This window comes from Schistocerca serialis, chromosome 10, assembly GCF_023864345.2.
Source record: "Schistocerca serialis cubense isolate TAMUIC-IGC-003099 chromosome 10, iqSchSeri2.2, whole genome shotgun sequence".
NCBI classification, from domain to species: Eukaryota; Metazoa; Arthropoda; class Insecta; order Orthoptera; family Acrididae; genus Schistocerca; species Schistocerca serialis.
The window spans coordinates 74914851-74929012 of record NC_064647.1 but is presented as its reverse complement, the minus strand read 5'-3'; positions in this window follow the sequence as shown (position 1 = coordinate 74929012).

Sequence of the window (14162 nt, the reverse complement as noted above, 5' to 3'; positions counted from 1 at the left end):
GCTGCTTTTTCTTCATGCAATACTAGTGCTCCTGCTTTTTCTTCTTCTTCTTCCTTATGCACCACAAGAGCTTTGGTCACCATCAGAGTGGCTGCTTTTTCTTCATGCACCACCAGTGCTAAGCCTTTTTCTTCTTCTTCTTCTTCTTGCACCACAAGAGTTGGGGGCTCCATCAGGATGGGGGCGTTTTCTTAATGCACCACTAGTTCTATCGCTCTTTCTTCTTCTTCTTGCACCACAAGTGTTGGGGTCACCATCAGAGTGGCTGCTTCTTCTTGATGCACCACTAGTGCTACCAATGCATCTTCACACTTTCCCCTGTAGATGAAACGATTGTCTCTTAGTTCACTGTGGAACTACAGACGTAAATTACTGTGCAGGGTGACAATTCTTTAACTATATGAAACAAAATCGTCGTAACTTCTGAACGGTCTGAGTCAGGACGTTCCAGCTGCACAGTTGATCGCGAGGCATGATGGGAATAAGTACGGTCTGGTTTAGCGACGAAGATCATTTTCAATAAGCAAACTGGGCGCATTTGGGGGCTGAGAATCCGCATTTCGTGATCGAAAAGTCTCTTCACCCTCATCGGGTAACTGCGTGGTGTGCAACGTCCAGTCACCCATTAAGCGGTGCGATATTCCTCGATGGCACGGTAACTACCGAACGGTACATGGATATTTTGGAAGATGAATTCATCCCCATTATCAAATGTTCGATTGTATTTGAAATCTTATAGGACTTAACTGCTAAGGTCATCAGTCCCTAAACTTACGCACTACTTAACCTAAATTATCCTAAGGACTAGAACTGACATATGATTACATTTTCACGCAATTTGGGTGCATAGATCCTGGGCCGTAATAACGGCCTTGATATGCCTGGGCATTGAGTCAAACAGAGCTTGGATGTACAGGTACAGCTTCAACACGATACCACAGTTCATCAAGAGTAGTGACTGGCGTATTGTGACGAGCCAGTTGCTCGGCCACCATTGACCATACGTTTTCAATTGGTGATAGATCTGGAGAATGTGCTGGCCAGGGCAGCAGTCGGGCATTTTCTGTATCCAGAAAGGCCCGTACAGGACCTGCAACATGCGGTCGTGCATTATCCTGATGAAATGTAGTGTTTAGCAGGGATCGAATGAAGGGTGGAGCCACGGATCGTAACACATCTGAAATGTAACGTCCACTGTTCAAAGTTCCGTCAATGCCAACAAGAGGTGACCAAGATGTGTAACCAATGGCACCCCATACCATCACGCTGGGTGATACGCCAGTATGGCGATGATGAATAGACGCTTCCAATGTGCGTTCATCGCGATGTCACCAAACATCGATGCGACCATCATGATGTTGTAAACAGAATCTCGATTCATCCGAAAAAATGACGTTTTGCCATTCGTGCACACAGGTTCGTCGTTGAGCACACCATCGCAGGCGCTCCTGTGTGACGCAGCGTCAAGAGTAACCGCTGTCATGGTCTCCGAGCTGATAGTCCATGCTGCTGCATACGTCGTCGAACTGTTCGTGCAGATGGTGGTTGTCTTGCAAACGTCCACATCTGTTGACCCGGGGATCGAGACGTGGCTGCACGATCCGTTACAGCCATGCGGATAAGATGCCTTTCATCTCGACTGCTATTGATACGACGCCGTTGGGATCCACCACGGTATTCCGTATTACCCTCCTGAACCCACCGATTCCATATTCTGCTTACAGTCATTGGATCTCGACCAACACGAGTAGCAATGTCGCGATACGATAAACCGCCATCGCGATAGGTTACAATCCGACCTTTATCAAAATCGGAATCGTGATGGTACGCATTTCTCCTCCTTACACGAGGCATCACAACAACGTTTCACCAGGCAACGCCGGTCAACTGCTGTTTGTGTATGAGAAATCGGTTGGAAACTTTCCTCATGTCAGCACGTTGTAGATGTTGCCACCGGCGCCAACCTTGTGTGAATGCTCTGAAAAGCTGATCATTTGCATATCACAGCATCTTCTTCCTGTCGGTTAAATTACGCGTCTGTGCAAGTCATCTTCGTAGTGTAGCAATTTTAATGGACAGTAGTGTACTTATCCACTTCCAATAAACTTTACACATAATTTCGTATCTTTACGAACCCTTTTTTTGCTGACAATCCGGACAAAATTACGAAAGGAAGTTTATAGCTTACTGCATTTTCGCTGTTCGTGCGGTCAGCTTCAGCATTAAGCCCGACGTTAGAATTTTATTATTGCTTCTTCTCAATTTACCCATTCGTAACTTATTTTGCAGACAGTATCCAACTAGAATGTATGTACCAAAAAAATTATATCACTACACGCCCACCGGTTCAGGAGATATGACGTCATATAGATTCAGATGCGAGAAAAACTATTCAATATTGCACATCGTAAAACTTCAAATGAGGCATGACTTTTAATTTATTAATACTTGACTGCGAAATCTATTTCCATCACACTTTGCAGACAGTATTCATACATACGGCGGAATGTATCCGCAAGACTATATAACTGTACGGCATATAGTTCAGGCAGAATGACGTCACAAACATTAAGACGCGTAAAAAACTGCATTAAGACGCGTAAAAAGCTGCCTTGTCCTTCAAATTACTCAGACTGTATTTATCCGGCCCTTCATAATGCGAGCACTTACAGACTTCCAACAAACTTTAAGCATAATTTCAAACTTTTTCTAAACATTTTCTCGCTAACATGCTTAACGTCAAATATTTAACATATTACCCCCGCCGATTCAAGTAGTTTTTGAAATCGACGTCCGGTTCTTTAAAGACTCACGCGTTTCTAGGTACATACACAAGCGTTAACTATGGTATTCTGAATTACAACGAATTCCATTTTTTATTCTGCAAGGAAACATAAATTAATCTTTTACTATCGGACGCCACCCTCAAGACATGCACTGGAATACAACTAACCTCTTGGTCTTCCATTCATTAAGTTTCATCCACGTGCCGCTACAGGCGCTCACAGTCAAAATTGCAGCATTCTCACGTTCCCTATACAGTGTGTTGCACTTTTAACATTCACTTGATGATTCTATTATTCAGTCAAAAACGTATGAATGAAATTGATGTAACTGTTATCAATAAAAAAACTGAAGAGATAGACAATATTCGAATTTCATTTCTATATTGTTTGAAGTTTGTAATAGTTCTCCTTTTTATATCTTTTTGCTGTCGTTATGTTGCTCAAAAGTAATACCTTAATTAATATAATAATAATTTATTTTTTATTTAGACCATATCAATGGCTGGAAAAATACTGAGCCGTTTCCAGAGTTAAAAAGAAAACTGAACCAAGAAAAAGAAGCCCTGAAATCCAGTATAATAATGGAATCATATTGAGTAAAAATTCGCAAAAGGGAAAACCAGGAGATAAGAGAATGAAGAAGTCAAACGACAGTCACAATCGGATTTAGGTTGTACAGCTACTGCTGATGAGCTTTCATCCGCTAACATTTCACAACAAATACAAGACTCTGAGTATGATGGATATGGGTGCCCAAGTGCATCCTAACTTCCAAATCCATGTCCATAGCTAATGAAAATGACAGAAAAGGCAACAGAAAGACTGTTATTCCATGCGTTTTGGAGTTGAGAGATCTTACTTGTTTGAGTTTCAGTAATAATATTCCAATAATCTCGAACCAGCTTCGCACAGAAATGATTGTTCGTGTAAACCGCATATTTCGGAATGAATGCAGTCTAAATGCAGCAGCAATATCACGTGATCGTCTAAAGCCAGAATCTTGGTTCTCTCGACAGGTAGGTAATGAAGAAGAAGGAAATGGAATTAACCGATCTTGGTTAATAAATTCACCAAAAAATAATGCAGTGTACTGCTTTTGTTGGTTACTGTTTATTACCTGAAATTATGCTATAGAATCATCTTTCGTAACTCTATCCGGTTTTAATAAGTGGATTAAAAATAATTGATTAGCCATCAAAGAAGCTCACGTTATCAAAAATTGTTTCCAACTTGGAAAGGAGCAGAAAGAGGATTAATTAATAAAACAGAATCGATGCATCATTGGAAATAAATATACAGTCCGAAAAAGACGGTGACGAAATATATAGCAACGAATATTAGCTTGCATGAAGTAACTTATCATATAAAATCTGGTCGTACTGAAAATCTAGTCTTTCAAGATGATGCGCATGTTGCAAACCTTATCCTGATGTTTAACCAACTACTAGAAAATTATCTTAAAAAATGTCATGGAAAGTGTTAGAACTGTCTCGTACCCGTCTCCAAAAATCCAAATGAATTTATTCATCTTCTGGCATCCACGCTTCGAAACCAACTGATAAGTGATATCAAAAGAAATAAATATTACGGACTTTTACTTGAGTCGACTCCTTTTACAGCTCATCAAGCCTTCAGATAAGTAGACACAGAAGTTCCAACAGAAAAATTTCTATCGAAGAACTTCTTTTGGGATTTATTGACGTACGTACTAAAGATGCATCCTGAGTTGAAAAACCATTTCACAAAAACTCCGATCAGGTTTCATTGAGGAACTGTAGATCACAATGTCTGATAATGCTGCCTTGATATCAAGTAACATATCTGGCGCTCAACAAAGAAACAAAAAAATGATAAAGCATTATTTGTAAATTGTGATAGCGACGCCTTAAATTTAGTAGGAGTTACTGCAGATAAGTAAGATCCAGTCGTTGTAAAATGTTTTGGAACAATTGAAAACCTATCTCTTTTTTTTCGTTCAACATTACGGTGGGAATTATTAAAAATGCTTGAAGGTACATGAAACTGAAACACGATATTAGTGCCAGGGTACAAGCGGTTAGCGTTGTTGTGAGAGGGCGGAAGAGTTAGTAGAAGTATTAGAAAAATTATCAGATGCAGTCCTACAAAAACTGACAGAAGAGTGAAGCTACAGTATTATTGTAAAACACATTGAATTTCGATTTCATAACTTTAGATTTCGGGCATGCAATCTTGAGGAGAATTGATTGGGCTGCAGTTCAGATTACAAGATCGTAAAATGAATGTTAGAGAAGCTTTCCATGGTCTTGAATCATTAGCTACTGAACTTGCAGAAATTCGAGAGGAGATATGTGAAGAGGCAATAGAAAAGGCTAAGTCTCTCTGTGAAAAATGGGACACTGATTTAAAAAAACCGCATTAGAAGAAGCCCAAAAATACCCGGAGAACTGACTAGTAATGTTGGCCTTTCCGCTTCGTCGCGTTATGAAAAGCGTTCTTGATCGTCTGCAGCAAGATATAAACCCGCGATTCACAAGACTAAGTGACCTTAATTCCAAATTTGGATTTTTACTGGGCGTGGGAAATTTATTAGACGTGTAAACAGTTTTTGATGTTGAAACTTCCTGGCAGATTAAAACTGTGTTCCGGAGCGAGACTCGAACTCGGGACCTTTGCCTTTCGCGGGCAAGTGCTCTACCATCTTTTTTTTTATTTTTTTTTTTTTTTACAAACACTAAATGATATGCATCCTCTGCCAAAAAGAAAGAAAACAAAAGATTTTAAAACAAATCACAAACTGAAAGGAACAGGGATGTTGTTTTTATTTATTTATTTATTTATTTTCAATAAGGATCACTCTGTTAAAAGGAACATATATACCATTTCAGCGTATAGTATGTGCATTACATAGAGAGTGGTGAGAGAAGCGTGAGGTTCATCATCAGCTGTCAAATGCGCACACCGACTGCACCCGGCACATTCCAACTGCGTGGGGGGTCAAGGAAGACTGCCTGAAGATAACTGGCAAAGGTTTTCCGATAGTGTGAGCATCTATGAATCCTCACTGTGGGCTTGCTGCAAGAAATACCAAAAGTCAAGTCGCGACGTGGCAGTATCCCCATAGAGGTACGCGATCGTCCAACCTTTGATCCAGATGATCGACTGTGATTTAGTCGCCGGAAAGTAGTCAATCTCCGGATGTAAGAAGGAAGCAGGTGTAATATGTTGCGGGGTCACACGGAGGTAGCAAGGCACCATCTGTCTTCCTAGGAGCCAGACGTCCTCCACCGCGATACAAGTTAAGCGGTGATGGTCGTCATCCACTTGGTGACATTTCGGGCATAGTGGAGTGTCCACTAGTCCAATTGCATGGAGCCGTTGGTGGGTGTTGAACTTGCCACAGGCGACAGAGAACCACAGTGCCCGAACGAAGGTAGGAAAGAATTTTTGGTGTACATGTCTCCAAATCTTCGGCCAATGCAACCTGGGGTGTTTCAGTTCAATTACATTACAACTTATCCGTCGTAGCAGCCAAACATAAAAATCCTTCGCGCATGGCGGTCTCGTGCGCGGAAGCTCGTCTCTGATATAACTAAGTTCCACGATAAATGTTGAGACATGCGCAAAATGTGGCGTAATGTTGCCCACCGCCACCGGAGGTGTGAGGGACGCTGGAACCAGGAGATCCAGTAGGCGAGATGTAAGGGAATCGCGCCCGCTACGCCATTGCTTATACATTGTGGCTAGAAGGAGCGCCGTCGCACGGCAGTGAACATTCGTAAGTCCGAGTCCCCCTTGTCCGTAGGGAGAGTGAGCGTTTCGTATCGCAACTTGAGGGGCGACCCAATCATCACGAAATAGCCTAGTGCTGATTGAAGTCGACGTCCGAGCGTAAGTGGTAGGGGCAGGATCTGCGAAATATGCACCATTCGAGAAACCACATAAGTGTTCAGGTACTCGACTCGCTGCAAAGGATCAAGGCGCCGTAGGAGATGTTGTCGGACCATGGTACTTGTTGTCTGTAAAATACGTCGGTAGTTAACTGCTGCAGTATGTTTTACAGATGAGGTAAAGTCTATGCCGAGATAGCGGAATCGTTGCACATAAGGAAACGGACTGATTTCTTCCGGCGTAAGGCCCCTTCCCACCGGCATTGCCGCCGATTTGTTCATGTTCACTGCACCACCCGCGATCACACTGTGGTCCAACAACAGTTCAAGGACCGTCTTCACCTCTTCCTCAGAACGAACGAGCAGCAGGAGGTCGTCCGCATAGGCACGACATTTGAAGGTGTAGCCCCGTAGTTCCATCCCAGAAAGAGAATTGGTGAGCCTCCCAATTAATGGTTCCAACGCCATCGCGAACAGCAGCATCGAAAGAGGGCAGCCCTGGCGAATGGATCGTCGAATTTGAATGGGCCCTGCTATACGCCCATTAACCTGTACCAAGGATTGTGCGCCCCCGTAAATCCTTCTAATGAGACCAGTAAAACGGTCTGGAAAACCCATTTGTTCCAGTACAGCATACAGATAGTTGTGGCGCACCTTATCAAAAGCACTGTCAAAATCAACCGCCACCATCGCCGCTTTAAGCTGGCACTCCTCCGCCAGCGCTATCACATCACGGCATTCGCCAGTAGCTGTTTGCACATTCACCGATCCACCCGGTGTCGTCTGTTCCGGAGAGAGAACGATACGAATTAACATACGACATCGGGACGCTAGCAACCGTGCAAAGATCTTATAGTCGGCATTAAGCAGGGTGATGGGGCGATAATGTGTGACCGTAATTCCTGGCTTCGGTTTATGTACTGGCACCAGGAGGCCTTCCATAAAAGCCGGTGGAATAGGCGCATCGGAATTTAACATCTCGTTGTACATTTCCGTCCATCGCGGTGCCATTTCGTTGCGAAATTCGCGATAGAATTCAGCAGGAAGCCCATCAATGCCTGGCGACCGATTGAACGCACCTTGTGCGATCGCATCATGTACTTCCTCACAGCTAATGGCTTCCAGTAAGGTTCCCGCGGCTTCCACCGTCAGTGTACGGGAGTCGGACGTGGCTATACGGTCGAGGTCATCGAAAGAGGCTGCTTCTTCCCGATAGATGTGTTGGTAATGGTCGACGAATGCAGAGACAATGTCCGCTTGACGCGTCACTCTTCGGTCTTCGCGGGTGATTAACTCCCGTACCAAAACGCGTCGTCGGTGCTTTCGTTCATTCACGACGTGGTGCATGGAAGGAATCTCGTGCATTATCGTATCGTGACATCTGGCGCGCACCATGGTTCCCTGAAGATGTTTCCGAGTTAAAGCCACCTGTTTTTTATCCTTTTGCGTTCGATCCAGACGTCCTGTCCCTGTGGACCATCGTCCAGGTCGCGCAGTGCTGCAAAATAAAAGTCGGTGGTACGGCGGCGCCATTCTGCCATTTCCCTGCTATATGAGATGAACGTATGGCGAAGCGCCGGTTTAGCACAAGTCAGCCACCAATCAAGCTTCGTCGCATACCTTCCAACCCTTCGCTCGCACATCGTCCATGTCTCAAGGATCCGTTGACGGCATTCAGGATCATGTAGATGTTGAATGTTTAGTTTCCACGGGGCCTTACTGTTCCACACCTCTCTACGGGGAAGAAGCACCGTACAGATGTAAGCGCTGTGATCGGAAAATGCCAATGGCCAGCGTTCCGCGTCCTGGACATCATTTGCATGAGCACGTGAGATATAAATGCGATCTAATCTGCTCGCCGAATGACTTGTCACATAGGTGTATCCCGGTGCAGCTCCATGTCGTAATTCCCACGTGTCACTAAGTACAAGGTCGTTGACAACGATTCGCAACTCCTGGCTGATGTTTGCTTGCGGCCATTGGTCTTTCTGGCTGAGAACACAGTTGAAATCTCCACCAATTATTACACATTCAGAACGTCCATGGAATAGTGGAGCAATGTCTTCTGCATAAAATCGCGCCCTTTCCCGCCGCCGATTGTTTCCCGACGGTGCATAAAGATTGATGATGCGTGTCCCAAACGTCGTGAAAGCCATTCCCCTGGCCGACGGAAGATAACACACGTTTTCCACTGGGAAGCCATCTCGCACGTAAACTGCCACCCCACTCCCATTGTGATCTCCATGTGACGAATAGGATTGGTAGCCTGTGATGTATGGGAGTGCAGCTATGTGGACTTCCTGCAGCAAAGCAATACCCACATCAGATGCCCAAAACGTTTCCTTCAATAGGTGTATTTTGGCCGGTGAACGCACGTCATTGATATTTAACGTCGCAATACGGTTCGCATGGCGTTGAATCCCACTCTGTCGAGGCGCAACAACATCTCCCTGCACCGGCGCCGGGGGCTGAGTTAGAAGACGTTCTCTCGCCCCTCTCCCTTCACCTTCAGCAATTATTAGTCCGTCTTCGTGAGTGCCGGCTGCCTCTGTATGACGTCCGGCGCCTCCTCAATATCCTCATACCACATCTTTTCAGTCTGTGATATATTCGTGTCCATAGCCACAGCATCTGCGTCTGGAGAGCCAACTGGCTGTGATTTCTATTCAGCATCACCACGTCCCGGTACCGTCAATGTGACAGACCGCTGTGGGTCGGATCGAACTGTTCCCAGTGCCTCATCCTGTTTCGTAGAGGCTGTTGTGTCGTCTTGGTCCACAGGTACATCGTCGTCGGGGCAAGGGGAGTCATCCCGAGGAGATGTCGTGCGACGCCGCCGTTTCCTCCTTTTCGGGGAACGCTGTTTGTGTGATCTTCCGTCCGTGTCCTCAGATTGCAGGGAATCACGGCTGCCCGACAGAAAAGCATCCGTAGGAACTGGAAGTGTTTCGAGTTCCATCGTTGAACTTGGCGGGAGTTCGGTCGAAACTAATGATGTCGTCTCAGAGTGCGTTTCAGACGGAACAGCATCCGTAGTGGCTGGAACTGCTTCTTGTACTATCGGTGTGCTGGGTGGGAGTTCGGTCTCATCTGATGTTGTCGCCGTAGATTGTATGCTCGACGGAGCAGCATGCTCTGTCATCCCGACGTCGGCGACAAGGTTTCGGAGAGTGCCATCTTGATCTTCCACCGAGGCTGTGTCCTCTCGGTCATCAGCGGACGCAGTGAGGGCTTCGGCATAGGTGATCGGTAGTACTGTCATCGCCGGCGACGGCTCCCGCACATCTGAAGGCAGTTGCGTAATCCGCCGTTGCATACAGTTCGACCTGAGGTGTCCGTCCTGGCCACATCCAGAACATGTACGTGGTTGACCATCGTAACTCACCACCGCCCAACAACCACCAATTGTCAGATAGGACGGTACATGCTTCTGAAGATCAATAGTGATCTGCCGCACTCCGTTAAGAACGAGTATGTGGCGAATTGTGTCCAGCGTTCTGCTGTGTGACCATGTACTGTGCCGTATGGCTTAAAAGCCTCGATAACTTCGTCAGCCGGGAGCTCAAATGGCAGCTCAAAAACACGTATTGTCCGTATACCCAGACCAGCATGTTCTACAGTTACCGTGCCGACATTCCCGTCACTATGGCAAAATCGGAGACCTGCTTTTGTCGCCTGTAGAATTCTCTCACACGCCGCGTCATTTACCATCTTAACATACACCGTGGGACTAACGATGGATAGGTGAATTCCGATAATATCGTTTGGCGGTATCTTGACGTCCTCTCGAATGAATCGTTCCACTGCTAAAGCCTTTGGTCGTTCGTAGTCTTTGCAGAAATTGAATCGTAATGTAGTTTTCCTGTACTTGTTCGCCATGATCGGTGTTACTAGCCCGCGTGCAGACTAAGTCCACAAGTAAACAAACACTCGCACACGCCGCACAGGCGGAAGTATCGGACCTCCGCTTCGCACGGCCGCTAGCGCCGAACTAGTACCATCTGAGCTACGCAAGCACGACTCACGCCCCGTCCTTCGCAGGAGAGCTTCTATAAAGTTTGGAAGGTAGGAGACGAGGTACTGGCAGAAGTAAAGCTGTGAGGAAGGGGCGTGAGTCGTGCTTGGGTAGCTCAGATGGTAGAGCACTTGCCCGCGAAAGGCAAAGGTCCCGAGTTCGAGTCTCGTCGATCCGGCACACAGTTTTAATCTTCCAGGAAGTTTCATATCAGCGCACACTCCGCTGCAGAGTGAAATTCTCATTCTGGGGTTTTTGATGTTACTGAGCAAAAGCCATACAATAATTTTTATGTGAACAGACCGCCATTTGACTGTATTGTTGTTTATTTAATTCCGACCCAATTTTCGGTCTTGTATGCCATTTTCAAGCTACTAAGTTTATGTCATTGACATATACTGCGGGACATCAAGCTCAAAGTTGCCCATAAATTAAGAAAAATACTCGCTCCCCACGAAATGCCAGATGTAAAATCAGTAAATAATAGTGGGAACATGCCATATTTAATCAAAATTGTCTAGTTAAATATGACGTGCTCCTAGTATTATTTACTGGTCTTTTTAGAAGATGGCAGTTTTACATCTGGCATTTCGTGGGGAGCGGATATTTTTCTTAATTTATGGCCAACTTGGAGCTTGGTTCCTACGACATATCTGTTAATGACGTAAACTTAATCACTTGAAAATGACATAAAGGGTCGTAACCAGTGTCATAATTAAATAAACTACAATACAGTCAAGTGGGTGTTGATACGTGTTACAAACCGGACACAATATGAAGGACCAGGCGCCTTTGTTTTTTTCTTTTATCACTCGTTTATTACATCAGAGAAATACACATTTTAAGGCAAAATTTAACTACATGAAATATTGCTTCCAGTAAAAGTTAACATAAGCAGTGACAAAACTTAGTTCTCTTAAGGGTTTCTGCTGGCAACAATTTTTAAGGAGGCAATGTAAGGTTTATATAAATTTAGCTCAAACTCGTAGCTAGTGATTGAATCACGACACAGACACTTCAACAATTTCGGCAAAAAATAAATAGCGTGAGTTGGTACTCACAGTGACCAACTAATCAACAGCCTTGCCATTGAATAAGTAGTAGGCCATTTGGAACGAATTAGTAACACCCAGCAACTAGGGTAGCAACAGACTTTAAATGTCTTGCTCCCCATTAAATAAACAAACTTACAGTAATTAAATGAATAACAAATCAAACACACTACGCTCCACTCAAACTCTTCAGTGGAAGCCAAGCCAAAATGAAGAATCCATTAATTGACTAGCACTGAGGTCACACTAAAGCACATCTCTGTGTTCCCGGACACACATGGGGCAAACTTATGCAAGACAAGATTTTGAAGGGCGCACATCAGTAAAACCGGTAGTGGAGCTAACTCGTGCCACTGAAAATTAAGGTACTAAACCGGGGCACAAGGTAGTATACATTGAGGTTGCCTTAGTGCTCTACAGCGCTCCAAAGTATTAATTCAAATGGCTAATTCAAAACTAAGTACACATAAACCAGCATTAATGAAAGAGGAGTGACACCAGGTCGCTCGAAGGGATGACAACACTTAATTGAAAAGACGAATGCCGGAGGCGGCAGTAACATCAAACACCTTCTCCGAGTTTTAACCAGGAGCCTGCGATACAAGCAAACATTTAATCAAGCACAACGAAGGAACCCCAAAGAGAAAATTCAAATAAAACCCCCAAAAGATTATAAAGGACAGGGAACCGAACTATTTAAATTTAAAAGAACTAGCTCTCCCCAAAGGCAGTGTAAACGATAAGGCCACACTTAAGAGGCCACCAAAATTGGTTACAAAAAGTCTTATACATTTGCTCCTTTTCTTTAAAGAAACACAAGGCTGCTTAACTTCTGCTGGACGTCCGGCATGCCTCGTGTATGATACACCAGGCAGCAACCCAAGCTAGGCGGTCGCAAGGCACGGCGAGCAAAATCAGGAGAGCAGACAGGCAGGCAGCCAACAGATATCCTCCATGCTGAACCGGCAGACCGCGTACAACCGACTCCACATATACGTGGTTGCTTCCCACCTCGTACCTCGCGGCGTCTCAGCAGGTAGCCCGAACAAACGTCAACTGCCACTCGCCCTGCAAATGCGGAAAACAACAAGGCAAGCAAAGATAAGAAACATCGAAAGGTCGATAATGGACACCCAAGAGACTGGTGTGCTAGTAACGAGCACCACGGCTCAAGTGTGTGTTGATTTAAAAATCATTAAACATGGCTAATGCTGAAAGCGGAATCGAAACGCACGGTAGGATTTTGGGTCTCTGTATTGCGCATCCGGTTCTACTGATTGACAATACCGACCGACTAATGGTTCATAGCTAACACTTGGTTCAAGAATCATAAAAGAAGACTCTATACATCGAAGAAGCCTGGAGATACTGACAGGTTTCAGATAAATTATATAATGGTAAGACAGAGATTTAGGAACCAGGTTTTATATTGCAAGACATTTCCAGGGGCAGATGTGGACTCTGACCACAATCTATTGGTTATAAACTGTAGATTAAAACTGAAGAAACTGCAACAAGGTGGGAATTTAAGGAGATGGGACCTTGATAAACTGACTAAACCAGAGGTTGTACAGAGTATCAGAGAGAGCACAAGGGAACAATTGACAGGAATGGGAGAAAGAAATATAGTAGAACAAGAATGAGTAGCTCTGAGGGATGAAGTAGTTAAAGCAGCAGAGGATCAAGTAGGTAAAAAGACGAGGACTAGAAGAAATCCTTGGGTAACAGGAGAAATATTGAATTTAATTGATGAAAGAAGAAAATATAAAAATGCAGTAAATGAAGCAGGCAAAAAGGAATACAAACATCTCAAAAATGAGATCGACAGGAAGTGCAAAATAGCTAAGCAGGGATGGCTAGAGAACAAATGTAAGGATGTAGAGGCTTATCTCGCTAGGGGTAAGGTAGATACTGCTTACAGGAAAATTAAGGAGACCTTAGGAGAAAAGAGAACCACTTGCATGAATATCAAGAGCTCAGATGGAAACTCAGTTCTAAGCAAAGAAGGGAAAGCAGAAAGGTGGAAGGAGTATATAGAGGGACTGTACAAGGGCGATGTACTTCAGGGCAATAATATGGAAATGGAAGAGGATGTAGATGAAGATGAAATGGGAGATACGATACTGCGTGAAGAGTTTGACAGAGCACTGAAAGACCTGAGTCGAAACAAGGCCCCGGTAGTAGATAACATTCCATTAGAACTACTGACAACCTTGGGAGAGCCAGTCCTGACAAAAGTCTACCATCTGGTGAGAAAATGTATGAAACAGGCGAAATAGCCTAAGACTTCAAGAAAAATATAATAATTCCAATTCCAAAGAAAGCAGGTGTTGACAGATGTGAAAATTACTGATCTATCAGTTTAATAAGTCACGGCTGCAAAATACTGAATTCTTTACAGACGAATGGAAAAACTGGTAGAAGCCGACCTCGGGGAAGA